At 41.7% G+C, this 12,097-nt stretch overlaps 1 protein-coding gene and 1 long non-coding RNA gene across 2 annotated transcripts in view; one reads left to right on the plus strand and one right to left on the minus strand.

Moving 5' to 3' along the window:
• LOC311616960 overlaps positions 1-10,248 on the plus strand; it is a 50,606-nt gene extending 40,358 nt beyond the window's left edge. The window contains exon 2 of the long non-coding RNA XR_014794025.1: positions 10,041-10,248. This is a non-coding gene — a long non-coding RNA (uncharacterized lncRNA). The remainder of the gene's footprint in view (positions 1-10,040) is intronic.
• Positions 1-12,097, minus strand: part of CC2D1B (coiled-coil and C2 domain containing 1B) — a 502,063-nt gene that overhangs the window by 330,112 nt on the left and 159,854 nt on the right. The gene's annotated exons all lie outside the window — the stretch shown is intronic.

Below are 12,097 nucleotides of genomic sequence, written 5' to 3' on the forward strand. Positions count from 1 at the left end.
CACAACCAAAGTATATGCACTTGACCAGAATCGAACCTGGGACCTTTCTGTCCTCAGGCCAACGATCTATCCCCTGAGCCAAAGCAGTTAGGGCTGAATCTTATTTTCGAACATTCTCTAAGTGATTTTTATCATCTTTCAGAGAAATCTGTTTTTAACAGTATCCATAAAGCCTTTCTGTGATACATTCTTTCTCTTTTTCCCTTTTAATCACATAAGGAGCTCTGGTCAGTGTTTTATTTTATCCTGTTAACAACCCCTAATGGCTGGTTTTTCATATGTGCAATAAGCCAGTGTTGTTTTTGTTCTGTTTTTATATTTTTACTAGTGGCCCAGTGCACGAAATTTGTGCACATTAAAAGGGAATTAATTAGGCCGAAACCGGTTTGGCTCAGTGGATGGAGCATCGGCCTGCGGACTGAAAAGTCCCAGGTTCGATTCCGGTCAAGGGCATGTACCTTGGTTGCGGGCACATCCCCAGCGGGAGGTATGCAGGAGGCAGCTGGGTCGGTGATTCTCTCTCACCAGTGTTTCTGACTCTCTGTCCCTCTCTCTTCCTCTCTGTAAAAAATAAAATATTTTTAAAAAGGGGGAATTAATTAGAATAAATATTTTAATATTTCTATTTGCCCTTTCTCTGTAGAAGTGTCAGAGATGAAAGATTAGTAAAATGCATATAAAACCTCCCTCCTGTCAGAGTCTGGGGTGTGCTGTGGGACCTAGAGTTAAGTCCCCACTCGCTACCCTCACACACTTGGAAAATTCAGGAGACCCAGACCTGGCCAGCCCCACCCCGTCAAGCCCCTCCACAGGGGGCGCAGTCTTAGGTTCTCCCGGCAAGCCCCACGGCCAGGGAGTGGGGAGGTGCGGCCTGAGGTACCCTGTCAAGCCCAGCTGGGTGGGGAATGCAGCCTGAGGTCCCCCAGCCTGGGGCAGGGGGTGCAGCATGAGGTCCCCGGCCCAAGGTGGGGTGAACAGCCTGAGGTCTCTGTCAAAGCCCACCAGGCGAGGGGCATGGCCTGAGGTCCTCCTGCCAGGCACCGGGGCAGGGAGGCACGGTCTGAAGTCTCCCATCAAACCCAGTCCCCCTGCAGGATCATGTCAGCGCTGAACAGAGATACAGGCAGGCAGTGTCACGTCCCTAGCCAGGGATGCAAGCAGGCAGCTTCACCTCAGTACTGGGTGAGGACGCACGCAGGCAGCGTGACTTTAGCACTGGGGGCAGAAGTCCCCGCCCACAGGCTGGCCGTGACTGGGACACCTAACGGACAAATAAGTATATTATCTCTTTATGTATATAGATTGGTTTCAGAGAAGAAGGGAGAGGAACAGAGAAATAGAAACATCAATGATGAGAATCATTGATCAGCTGCCTCCTGCACACCCCCTACTGGTGATGGAGCTTGCAACCCGGGCATGGCCCTGACCAGGAATCAAACCCTGATAGATGGATGCTCATCAACAGCCATGTGGGCAGGCAAACAAGTAATTGTTTTTAAAAGTATTTTCATACCTTCAATTTTCTAGACAAAGCATATTGAGATCCTGACTCAACCCAAAGAAATATTCCTTCCTTCAGAGTGAGTAGGCATAGGTGAGAGTATGGATGAAACATTTGTGAGTTGTAGTGTGCTTGGCATAAATAAGAACTACATAGTTTTTAAAAAATAATGTAAAGTAATAAATATGTACTTTTACCAAAGTTATGTATTTATTGCCAAGATAACTATAAAAACATTTTCTGCCAAAACCGGTTTGGCTCAGTGGTAGAGCGTCGGTCTGCGGCCTGAAAGGTCCCAGGTTCGATTCCGGTCAAGGGCATGTACCTTGGTTGCGGGCACATCCCCGGTGGGGGGCATGCAAGAGGCAGCTGGTCGATGTTACTCTCTCATCGACGTTTCTGGCTCTCTATCTCTCTCCCTTCCTCTCTGTAAAAAATCAATAAAATATATTTAAAAAAAAAAAAAAAACATTTTCTGAGGGAAATTCACCTTAAAGTTTTGGGATAATGCAAGAAATGTCTCTGGGGGAAAATTTTAAAAAATATATTTTATTGATTTTGTACAGAGAGGAAGGGAGAGAGATAGAGAGTTAGAAACATCGATGAGAGAGAGTCATCGATCAGCTGCCTCTTGCTCACCCCCTACTGGGGATATGCCCGCAACCAAGGTACATGCCCTTGACTGGAATCGAACCCGGGACCCTTCAGTCCCCAAGCGCTCTATCCATTGAGCCAAACCGGTCTCGGCAAAATTTTATTTTGTAGTCTCTCGTGGTTAGTGTTTTCAGTTTCTGTAAAGCTGCTCATTTATCTATTTTGGGGAAGCCCAAAGTAAATAGTTTGGACCTCATATTTGTTTGCCCTTGTTTTTCCTATTAAGCAATGATTTAAGGATCTTAACAAGCACCTTGACTTGTTAAATAACCTAGTGTTGGTGGGATTCCATTAAATTAATTTTAATAAGCCTACCTGGTTCTTGTGAAAATCCTTATTGTGATGTGTTTGATTTGTTTCATTGTTTTAATTCTATGTTCATCCCCTAAGTATACTCTCTATCCATAAATAAACTTCACAGGCCATAGCACGGTATAGTAGGAAATGCCCAGTGTTTAGATAGGGATCAGCTGCATTATCTACCACCTTTCCCACAGGACCAAGGCAGCGCACAACGCCAGGAGCCACCATTCATACCTGCTGTGTTTCAGGGAGTGCCATGTTCACAGAATAAACGTTAATAGTGCCCCTGAAACAGTACTGCAGCGGCCTTGCTCCCTGAACCTGTTTTCTCCTCTCCTGTTTTCTGCCTGAGTTCAACAGGGTTCCTTCGAACCTGCATTGCTCCACCACACAGCGTCTGCCTGGATTATCGTAGCCCCCTTCCTGGTTTTGCTTATGGCTCCCTCCCTCCAACCCTTCCTCTATCCAGGAGCCAAACTATCTAAATTTCTTCCCTGAGCATGTCATGCCCAGCCAAGGCGATGAGGCAGGCTGCCAACGATGCACACAACTTGCGGTGCATGATCCCTGCAGCACAGACCCAAAGGGGCGGGGTTAACCTGCGCTGACCAATGGAGAGCCTCCCTCTGAGCACAGATCCAGTATGTCCTTCCTCCGGTCACAGCCCAGAGACTTGGGAGGGCCAGGGAGGTGTTTTCAGTGGTTTTGCTGAGCCCCACAAAATATAAACGATATGTGGTAAAAAAAAAAAAAAAAAAAAAAAGATAGTCATTATTTCACTACTAATGACCCTCAAAACTTTTTTTTTTTTTAATCCTCACTTAAGGATATTTTCCATTGATTTTTAGAGAGAGTGGAAGGGAAAGAGAAAGACAGAAACATTGATGTGAGAGAAACACATTGCTTGGTACCTCCTGCACGTGCCCGGACCAGGGCCCAGTCTGGGGCGGTATGTGCCCTTGCCCAGAATTGAACTTGGGACCCTTCGTTCCATAGCCCGTTTCATAGCCCGACACTCCATCCACTGAGTCAAATGGGCCAGGGTCAAATGTTATTTTTTTAAAGAACAGTTTTATTGATTTTTAGAAAGAGAGGGAGAGACAAATGATATAAGAGGGCAACATCAGCTGCCTCCTACACGCCCCTCTACCTGGGCCTGTGCCCTAACCGGGAATCCATCAGCAACCATTCAGTGCCTGGGACAACACCCAACCCGCTGAGCCACACCAGCCAGGGCCTAAAAGCTATTTCAGATTCAAAACCAATGAAGAGCTGTCACACCCAGGAACACAGACATGCCCACAGCTCCCTCGGACCCAGGCACCCTGACGCCCAGTCCCACTTGCCCCTGCCCCGGGGTCTCTGCAGAGTTCTTTTCTGGCTCATCAGTGGTCAGTGCCACACATGAACACAGATGTGCACTCAGTGTTCTGCATCCAGACACACATGCCTCATTCACTTTTGGCATCATTGGGAGGTGGGCTGGAAGCAGCACCTCCCAATACTTGAGGCCAAAGGACCCCTTTTCCCTGAGGCTGAGCCGTCTCTGGGGCTGAGCACCCCCTACACACAGACACACACACACACACACACACACACACACTCACACACCCCAGGCCCTGGCCCATGAGGCCAAGGGCAAGGCCAGGCCTTGAGCCTCCCCGGACCCAGAGCCTCCCCGGACCCAGGTCTAATGTGGGCAGGCCCAGGATCCCAGCCCCGCTTTTCCTTCCCATCCACTTGTCACAGCTCCCATCCCAAGCACCAGCCCTGGCTTCTGTCTGGACTTTTCCCATCCCCCTAGTTTTCATTATTTGTAAGGAAAAATTCCAACAGAAGCCCAAGGCTAGAGCCCCCGGGAGCCCTTGCAGCCCGACCCCTCACAGTGGGCCCCATCAGAACTGAGAATCGCAAACTCCGATTTTAGATTCAGTTGCCCTTTCTCCCGTGTCCTGCTTCGGTGTCTGGCCATGGCCCCATCTGACTGCCCAGCTCTCTCCCCGCCCTCCCCGGTGTTTGTTATTAGACATCTGTGGAGCTTCTGCTGAAAAAAAAAAAAAAAAGTAAAAAGCAACCAAAAAATACAAACAGAGAAAAATAACAAAAAAAGGAAGAAAAAACACACACCGAAGAGATTTTTAAAAAGAAAGAAAAAAAGACATAAACTGGCACCAGTTAACTTTCTTGTACTTTTTTGCCGAATTTAGCTTCTTGTAATTTTGGTTTTTGTGTGTGTGTGTGTGTGTTTTTAAAATATATATATATATATATATATATATATATTTTTGTTTTGTTTTGTTAATATGTATTTTATTGATTTTTTTAGAGAAAGGAAGAGAGAGGGATAGAGAGTTAGAAACATCGATGAGAGAGAATCATCGATCAGTTGCCTCTTGCACACCCCCCACTGAGGATTTGCCCACAACCAAGGTACATGCCCTTGACTAGAATCAAACCCGGGACCTTTCAGTCCACAGGCTGATGCTCTATCCACTGAGCCAAACCGGTTTTGGCAGCTTCTTGTAGTTTTAACTTATTGCTATGTTAACTATTCTTGTTGCCCTGTAAGGACATTTGTGTGCATTTCTGTTCCTTCATCCAGTTTTTAAGTTTAAAGGAACCATGATGTCCTCTTTGTTTCTTTATGTTTTGCTGAGACCTGGTTATGCCTAATTTATCATTAAAGTAATAATTTTTTTTTAAAGAGCTGTCACCAAAAAATAAATAAATAAATAAATAAATAAATAAATAAATAAAGCACCATTCTATTTCAAGCTTCTGTTCCTTTGTACATATTTATACAACCGTACCATATAAAGGTTATTTGATTTTTTTATTACATTTCCCAACTAGATCATGAGTACTTTGATGGCAGATGGTATGTCATACATCTTTTATCCCTAACATCTAGTAAAATGCCCAACATGTAGTCTACTCATGATCATAATAATTAACACTTAATACTGTTGAAGAGTTATTAGTTAAGTTCCATAAATCTATTATAGTGGGGCAGGTATTATAATCCTATCTTTAAAGAGGAACAAAAAATGGTTTAGGAAAGTTGCCAAAGGTCACATAATTAACTATTGGGAGAACCAGGATTCTAATCTAGATCTATCAAATTCCAAAATCTAAGCATCATCACATATCACTAAACAAATATTTATTGAAATGAAAATTATGTGTATGTGGCCTCTCTCTGGACAGATATCCTCATCAAATATCACTCAATATTAGCCTGAAAGTCAAACCTATCTTCAGGATTATTCAGGAAATGAGGTGTGTGTGTGTGTGTGTGTGTGTGTGTGTGTGTGTGTGTGTTTTAAGTATGATTTGTAATTTTGTATATATTCTGGATCTTTATGTATTTGGGTGCTCCCGTATTGGGTGCATATATATTTACCAGGGTTATTTCTTCTTGTTTGATTGCTCCCTTTAGTATTATGAAGTGGCCTTCATTGTCTCTTGTTATGTCCTTCACTCTGAGATCTAATTTGTCAGATATAAGTATTGCTACCCCAGCTTTCTTTTCATTTCCATTTGCCTGGAAAACCTTTTTCCATCCCTTCACCCTCAGTCTGTGTGCATCTCTTTTGCTGAGGTGGGTTTCTTGTAGACAACAGATGTATGGGTCTTGTTTTCTTATCCAGTCTGTTACCCTATGTCTTTTGATTGGAGCATTTAAACCATTTACATTTAAGGTTATTAATGATAGGTACTCATTTGATGCCATTTTATTCTATACCCCTGTGTTCCTTCTTCGCTTCCTATTTCTTTATTTTTACAGTAGACCCTTTAGCATTTCTTGCATTGCTGGTTTGGTGGAGATAAATTCCTTTAGTCTTTTTTTGTCTGTGAAGCTCCTGATTTCCCCTTCAATTTTGATTGATACCCTTGCTGGGTACAGTATTCTTGGATTCAGACCCTTTCTTTGCATGACTTTGTATATTTCATCCCATTCCCTTCTGGCCTGATAAGTTTCTGTTGAGAAATCAGTTGTTAGTCTGATGGGGGTTCCTTTATATGTAACTTTCTGTCTCTCTCTGGCTGCTTTTAAGATTCTAACTTTGTCATTGGTGTTTGCCAATTTAATTATAATATGTCTTGGCGTCGGTCTTCTGGGATCCATTTTGCTTGGGACTCTGCGAGCATCTTGGATTTGTGTGGGTTTTTTCTTCTCTATCTCAGGAAAATTTTCTGTCATTATTTCTTGAAATACGTTTTCCATGTCTACCTCGGTTTTCTTTCCTTCCAGAACCCCTATTATTCGAATATTGTTTTGTTTTGCATTGTCCCAAAGCTCCCGTAGGCTCTCCTCCTGCTTTTTAATTTTTTTTTCTAGAAGCTGCTCTAATTGGGTATTTTTTTCCATCTTGTCTTCTAGCTCACTGATGCGATCCTCTGCTTCTTCTAGTCTGCTCTTGATGCTTTCTATTGAGTTCTTCATAGTAGCGATGTCATTTTTCATTTCATCTTGAGTCATCTTCATTTCCTCTTGGGTTTTTTTCATTTCCCCTTGGGTCTTACTCATATTGTCAAATTTGTCTTCCATTCTTTTTAGCCATCTTAAGATCGTTACTCTGAATTCTTGCTCTGGTAGGTTGCTTGCATCTATATCGTTTACTTCCTTTTCTGGTGAAGCCTGCTTTTCTTTCATATGCGGGCTGTTTTTTGGTCTCCCCATGATCTAGGATGTCTGGTTGTGTAGTTCTCTCTCTCCTGCTTTGATTTAAAGGCACAAAATACAACACAACCAGGTACAACACACAAGGCACTGAATAGAAATGTGTTTGCGATATTAATAACCACCAATAAGGGTGACTAGAACCCAGCTAACAAAAACATACAATCAAACAAAAAGCATAGGCAAATCAATCTTATAAAAGAAAAGCATACAACTTCAGTAAAGTTAACATTCAACATACAACTTCAAAGAGTTAGAGAAAAAGACTGTTTTGTTTTTTTTGTTTTGTTTTGTTTTTAGGACAACTGCGAGGGAGGTGTGAATGGGTTTGGAGCAGGTAGTTGGAAATTAGATATATACAAGTAGGGTGAACTTTTAGGAGGGGGTAGACAGAAGGAATGGGGGAAATCTAGAGCAGGAAAGGGTTAAGATAAACAGGGTATCAAAGGAAAAGATTGGAAAGAGGGTGAAGGCATAAAGGTAGGGTTGAGATAGAATAAAGCGTTGGAGAAAGAAGGATAGATAAAGACTGTAGAACAGTAATCCTCTTTTGCAGTGTCTCCCCAATTCCTATATTCTGGATCTTTGATGGCAGTATTTGGCCAAAAATTCTTAGGTGTTGATCTTCTTGACAATAGCATTTCTTCTCAAAATGTTGCCACCTTTTAGGCACAACTTGTCAAAGAAAAATATTCAATAAACTTGAACAAGGTGGCAATGAATTTATCCTGCAGAACCTGCAGCCACGCTTTTCAGCAACATTGCAGAAAACAAAACCAACACAAAAATCAGTTGCATTTTTCTACACCAACAATAAACAATCCAAAAAGAAAATTAAGAAAAATAATTCCACTTATAATAACATAAAAAAGAATACAATACTTAGAAATAAACTTAACCAAAAAAGGCAAAACACTTGTACAGTGAAAACTAGAAAATATTGCCAAAAGAAATTAAAACATAAATAAATAAAATGACATTTCATGGAATGGATTGGAAGACTTAATATTGTTAAGATATAAATACTACCCAAAATGATCTATGGATTTAATGCAATCCCTACCAAAACCACAAAGTATTTGCAGAAATAGAAAAACCCATCCTAAAATTTATATGGAATTTTGAGGGGCCCCAAATACCCAAAGCAGTTGGAAAAAAAGAACAAAGTTTGAGAACTTGCTTCAAAACCTAGTGCAGCAAGCAAAACAACATGCTGGAATAAAGACAGACATAGACCAATAGAATAGACTAAAGATCTCAGAAATAAACCCTTACATGTATAGTCAAATGATTTTTGCTCATTTTTAAATTAGATTGTTTTTGTTGTTGAGTTGTGGTTATTTATACATTGTGGATATTAATCCTTTATCAGTTATGTAATTTTCAAATATTTTTTCCCATTCAGAAGGTTCCCATTCAATGGGGAAAGAATGGTCTTTTCAATAAATGGTATTGAAAAAATTGGATATCCACATACAAAAGAGTGAAGTTAAGCCTTTTCTTATACCATAAAAAAATTTAACTCAAAATGGATCAAAGTTCTAAATATAAGACTAAAATGCTTAGAAGATAGAAAGAAGCTTTGTGGCGTTAAATTTAGCAATGATTGCTTGGATATGACAACAAAGGCTAGGCAACAGAAGAAAAAAAATAGGACTACCTAAAAAAAAAAAAATAACAACACCAGACTACATCAAAATTAAAGTCTTGCACATCAAAGGACACTATCGAGAGTAAAAGAACAACGCATAGAATATAAGAAAATATTTGCAAATTATATATCTGATAAGGGATTAATATCCACAAACCTATATAATAAAGAGGGGAATATGCTAATTGGCCATCACACCCTCACAAAGTTTGTGGCACCCACAGCCAATAAGGAGGAAATATGCTAATTGATTGTCACACCCTCAAAGATGGTGGCACCCAGTCCCCTCAGCCCCGCTGGAGCAGCAGGCCATGTGTCATGGCCTGGCCCACCCCCAGGCAGGTCCTGCTGCTCCACACGCCTGCCTCCAGAGTCCCCCAGTCCCCTCAGTCCTCCAGCCACCCAGGTCCATCCTGAAGCACAGGCAAACCTCAGATGTTGGCTGCCCAGCCACCCAGGGCCACCCCAGGCTCAGGTAACCAGGACCAGCCGAGGCTTGTGCTGCCTGCAGTGGCAGCAGCAGAGGTGTGATGGGGCATCACTTTCCCCTGATTGTTGGGTTGCCTCCCACCCCTGAGGGTTCCCGGACTGTGAGAGGGGGCAGGGAAGGTTGAGGGAACCCCCCTCTAGTGTATGAATTTTCATGCACTGGGCCTCTAGTATATAAATAATTGCAACTCAAAAAAAAAAAAAAAAAAAAAAAAACACACAAAAAAACTTAATTTAAAAATGAGTAAAAAACTTGAATACACATCTCTCCAAAGAAGATATGCAAATAGCCAATAAGCACATGAAAAGATGTTTAATCTCACTAATCAGGAAAATGCAAATCAAAAGAACAATAAGATACCATTTTATACCTATTAGGATGTTTTGTTTTGTTTTGTTTTAAAGTGTTGCCAAGAATGTGGAGAAATCAAAATCTCTGTACATTGTTTGGGGGAACCAGATTGGTTTCAGAATGGGGGGGAGGGTGGATTTAAAAAAACGTAATAGAACCCTAGCCAGTTTTGCTCAGTGGATAGAGCATTGGCCTGCAGACTGAAGGGTCCCAGGTTCAATTCCTATCAAGGGTATATGCCCAGGTTGTGGGCTTGATCTCCAATAGGGGGCATGCAGGAGGCAGCCAATCAATGATTCTCTCTCATTATTTATGTTTCTATCTCTCTCCCTCTCCCTTCCTCTCTGAAATTAATAAAAATATTTTTAAATAAAATAAATAAAAATGTAATAGAAAACATATATAGCCGAAACCGGTTTGGCTCAGTGGTAGAGCGTCGGTCTGCGGACTGAAAGGTCCCAGGTTCGATTCCGGTCAAAGGCATGTACATTGGTTGCAGGCACATCCCCGGTAGGGGGTGTGCAAGAGGCAGCTGGTCGATGTTTCTCTCTCATCGACGTTTCTAGCTCTCTATCCCTCTCTCCTCTCTGTAAAAAATCAATAAAATATATTTTTTTAAAAAACATATATAACTAACACTCCCATCTGTGTCTGAGATAGTACTCTATAATCCAATTATTTTATATATCTGTAGAATTTGTACCAAATTTATTAAAAATCTATTTTTTCTCCAGATCATTTTGAATTTAGTTGGGGTTTGGACTTGTGGATAAGGAATTGTAAACATGTATTATTATTTGAAGACTAGAGACCCAGTGATCAAAATTCATGCACAGGTAGGGTCTCTAACGGCTGCTGGCTGCCAATCAGGAACTCTCTTCATTCTGCACCGCCCCCTGGTGGTCAGCACACGTCATAGCATGTGATCGAACTTCCAGTGGGTCAAACTCCCGAGAAGACAACTTGCATATTAGGCTTTTTTTTTAATATATAGATAATATGAAGAATATATGTATGCAGGCCTCCATAACTTAAGAAAATGTGTATTTTTTATGAGGGATGCTGTGGTGTCACATCCAAATTCCTTTTACCAGTAGATGTACTCATTCTCCAGCTATTGCCAGTGTTGATTGATAACAGCTCACAATTGTCCACTTCTTAGAAATTTGCCCTCAACCAAAAAGGAGCCTTCTCTCTTTGGGGCAGGGGAAATGGGGAGAAGGCTTGTCAATGACTGTCTGACTTAGTCCCTTATCTCAAGAGAGTAATATATTTCATATTATAGTTTCCCTGTGGAAACAGCTTGAATTCAAAACACTAAAGCTAGGTTTTTGAATCCATGCTCTTCCTTAGTTTCTCTCTCCTGTGCTGCTTCTATCATCTTCTCCTAAGAGTAAATCCCTCAATAAGTCACTTGAACAAGAATCTCTCTCTCTCTCTCTCTCTCTCTCACACACACACACACACACACACACACACGCTCCACTTGTAGGGAACCTAACCCAAGACATTTGGTGCCAAGAGTGGTCCTAGACACAGAGAATGGACTGATGGACTGTCGAATTTCTAGGGGGTGGAGTGGGATGAGGGACTGGGTGAAAGAGGTGAAAGAATGAGAAGGACAAATTGGGCCCTGCTTGGTGTGGCTCAGTTGGATGAGTGTCTTTCCATGCACTAAAAAGTCACTGGTTTAATTCCAGTCAGTGAATGCATAACATGCTCGGGTTATGCATTCGATCCCCAGTAGGGAGTGTGCAGGAGGTGCCTATGGATATTTTTCACCGATGTTTCCCTCTCTCCCTCTAAAATCTATAATAATTTTTAAAAGTACAAATTGGTAGTTAGAAAGCAGTCATGGAGAGTGTGAAAGCAGTAAAGTATAGTATAGGGAACATAGTCAATAATAATTGTAATAACTATGTATGGTGCCAGGTGGGTACTGGAAATATCAGGGGGGACATTGTAAAGAACATGGTTGTTTAACCATTATGCTGTACACCTGAAACTAATACAAAATAATGTTAAATGTAAACTGTAAAAATAATTAAAATAAATAAAAATAGGGTTAATAAAAAAAAACCCTGAAACTATACCTATTAAACAATTCTAAATCCTCCCCTGTCCCCAGTCCCCAGCAACCACTATCCTACTTTCTGTTCTATAATTTTGACTACTTTAATTCCTTATCTTACATAATAAAAAAGAAACATGCAAATTAACCATCACTCTGCTACACCCACAACCAATCAGAGTGAGTATGAAAATTAACTCCACAAAGATGGAGGTTAATTTGCATATGCAGGCGCAGAGCAGTGTGAAGCACACTATGAGGGGAAGGAGGACAGCAGAGGGAGCTCTTGGAGTGGTGCTCCAGATGGAAGTGAGGACTTGCTGGCTCTGGGAGCCTGGGAGCCAGGACATGCCAGCTCCCAGGTGGCCGGGGAGTGGGGACTTGCTGGCTCC

This window comes from Pipistrellus hanaki (assembly GCF_964339955.1).
Source record: "Pipistrellus hanaki genome assembly, chromosome: 2".
NCBI lineage: Eukaryota > Metazoa > Chordata > Mammalia > Chiroptera > Vespertilionidae > Pipistrellus > Pipistrellus hanaki.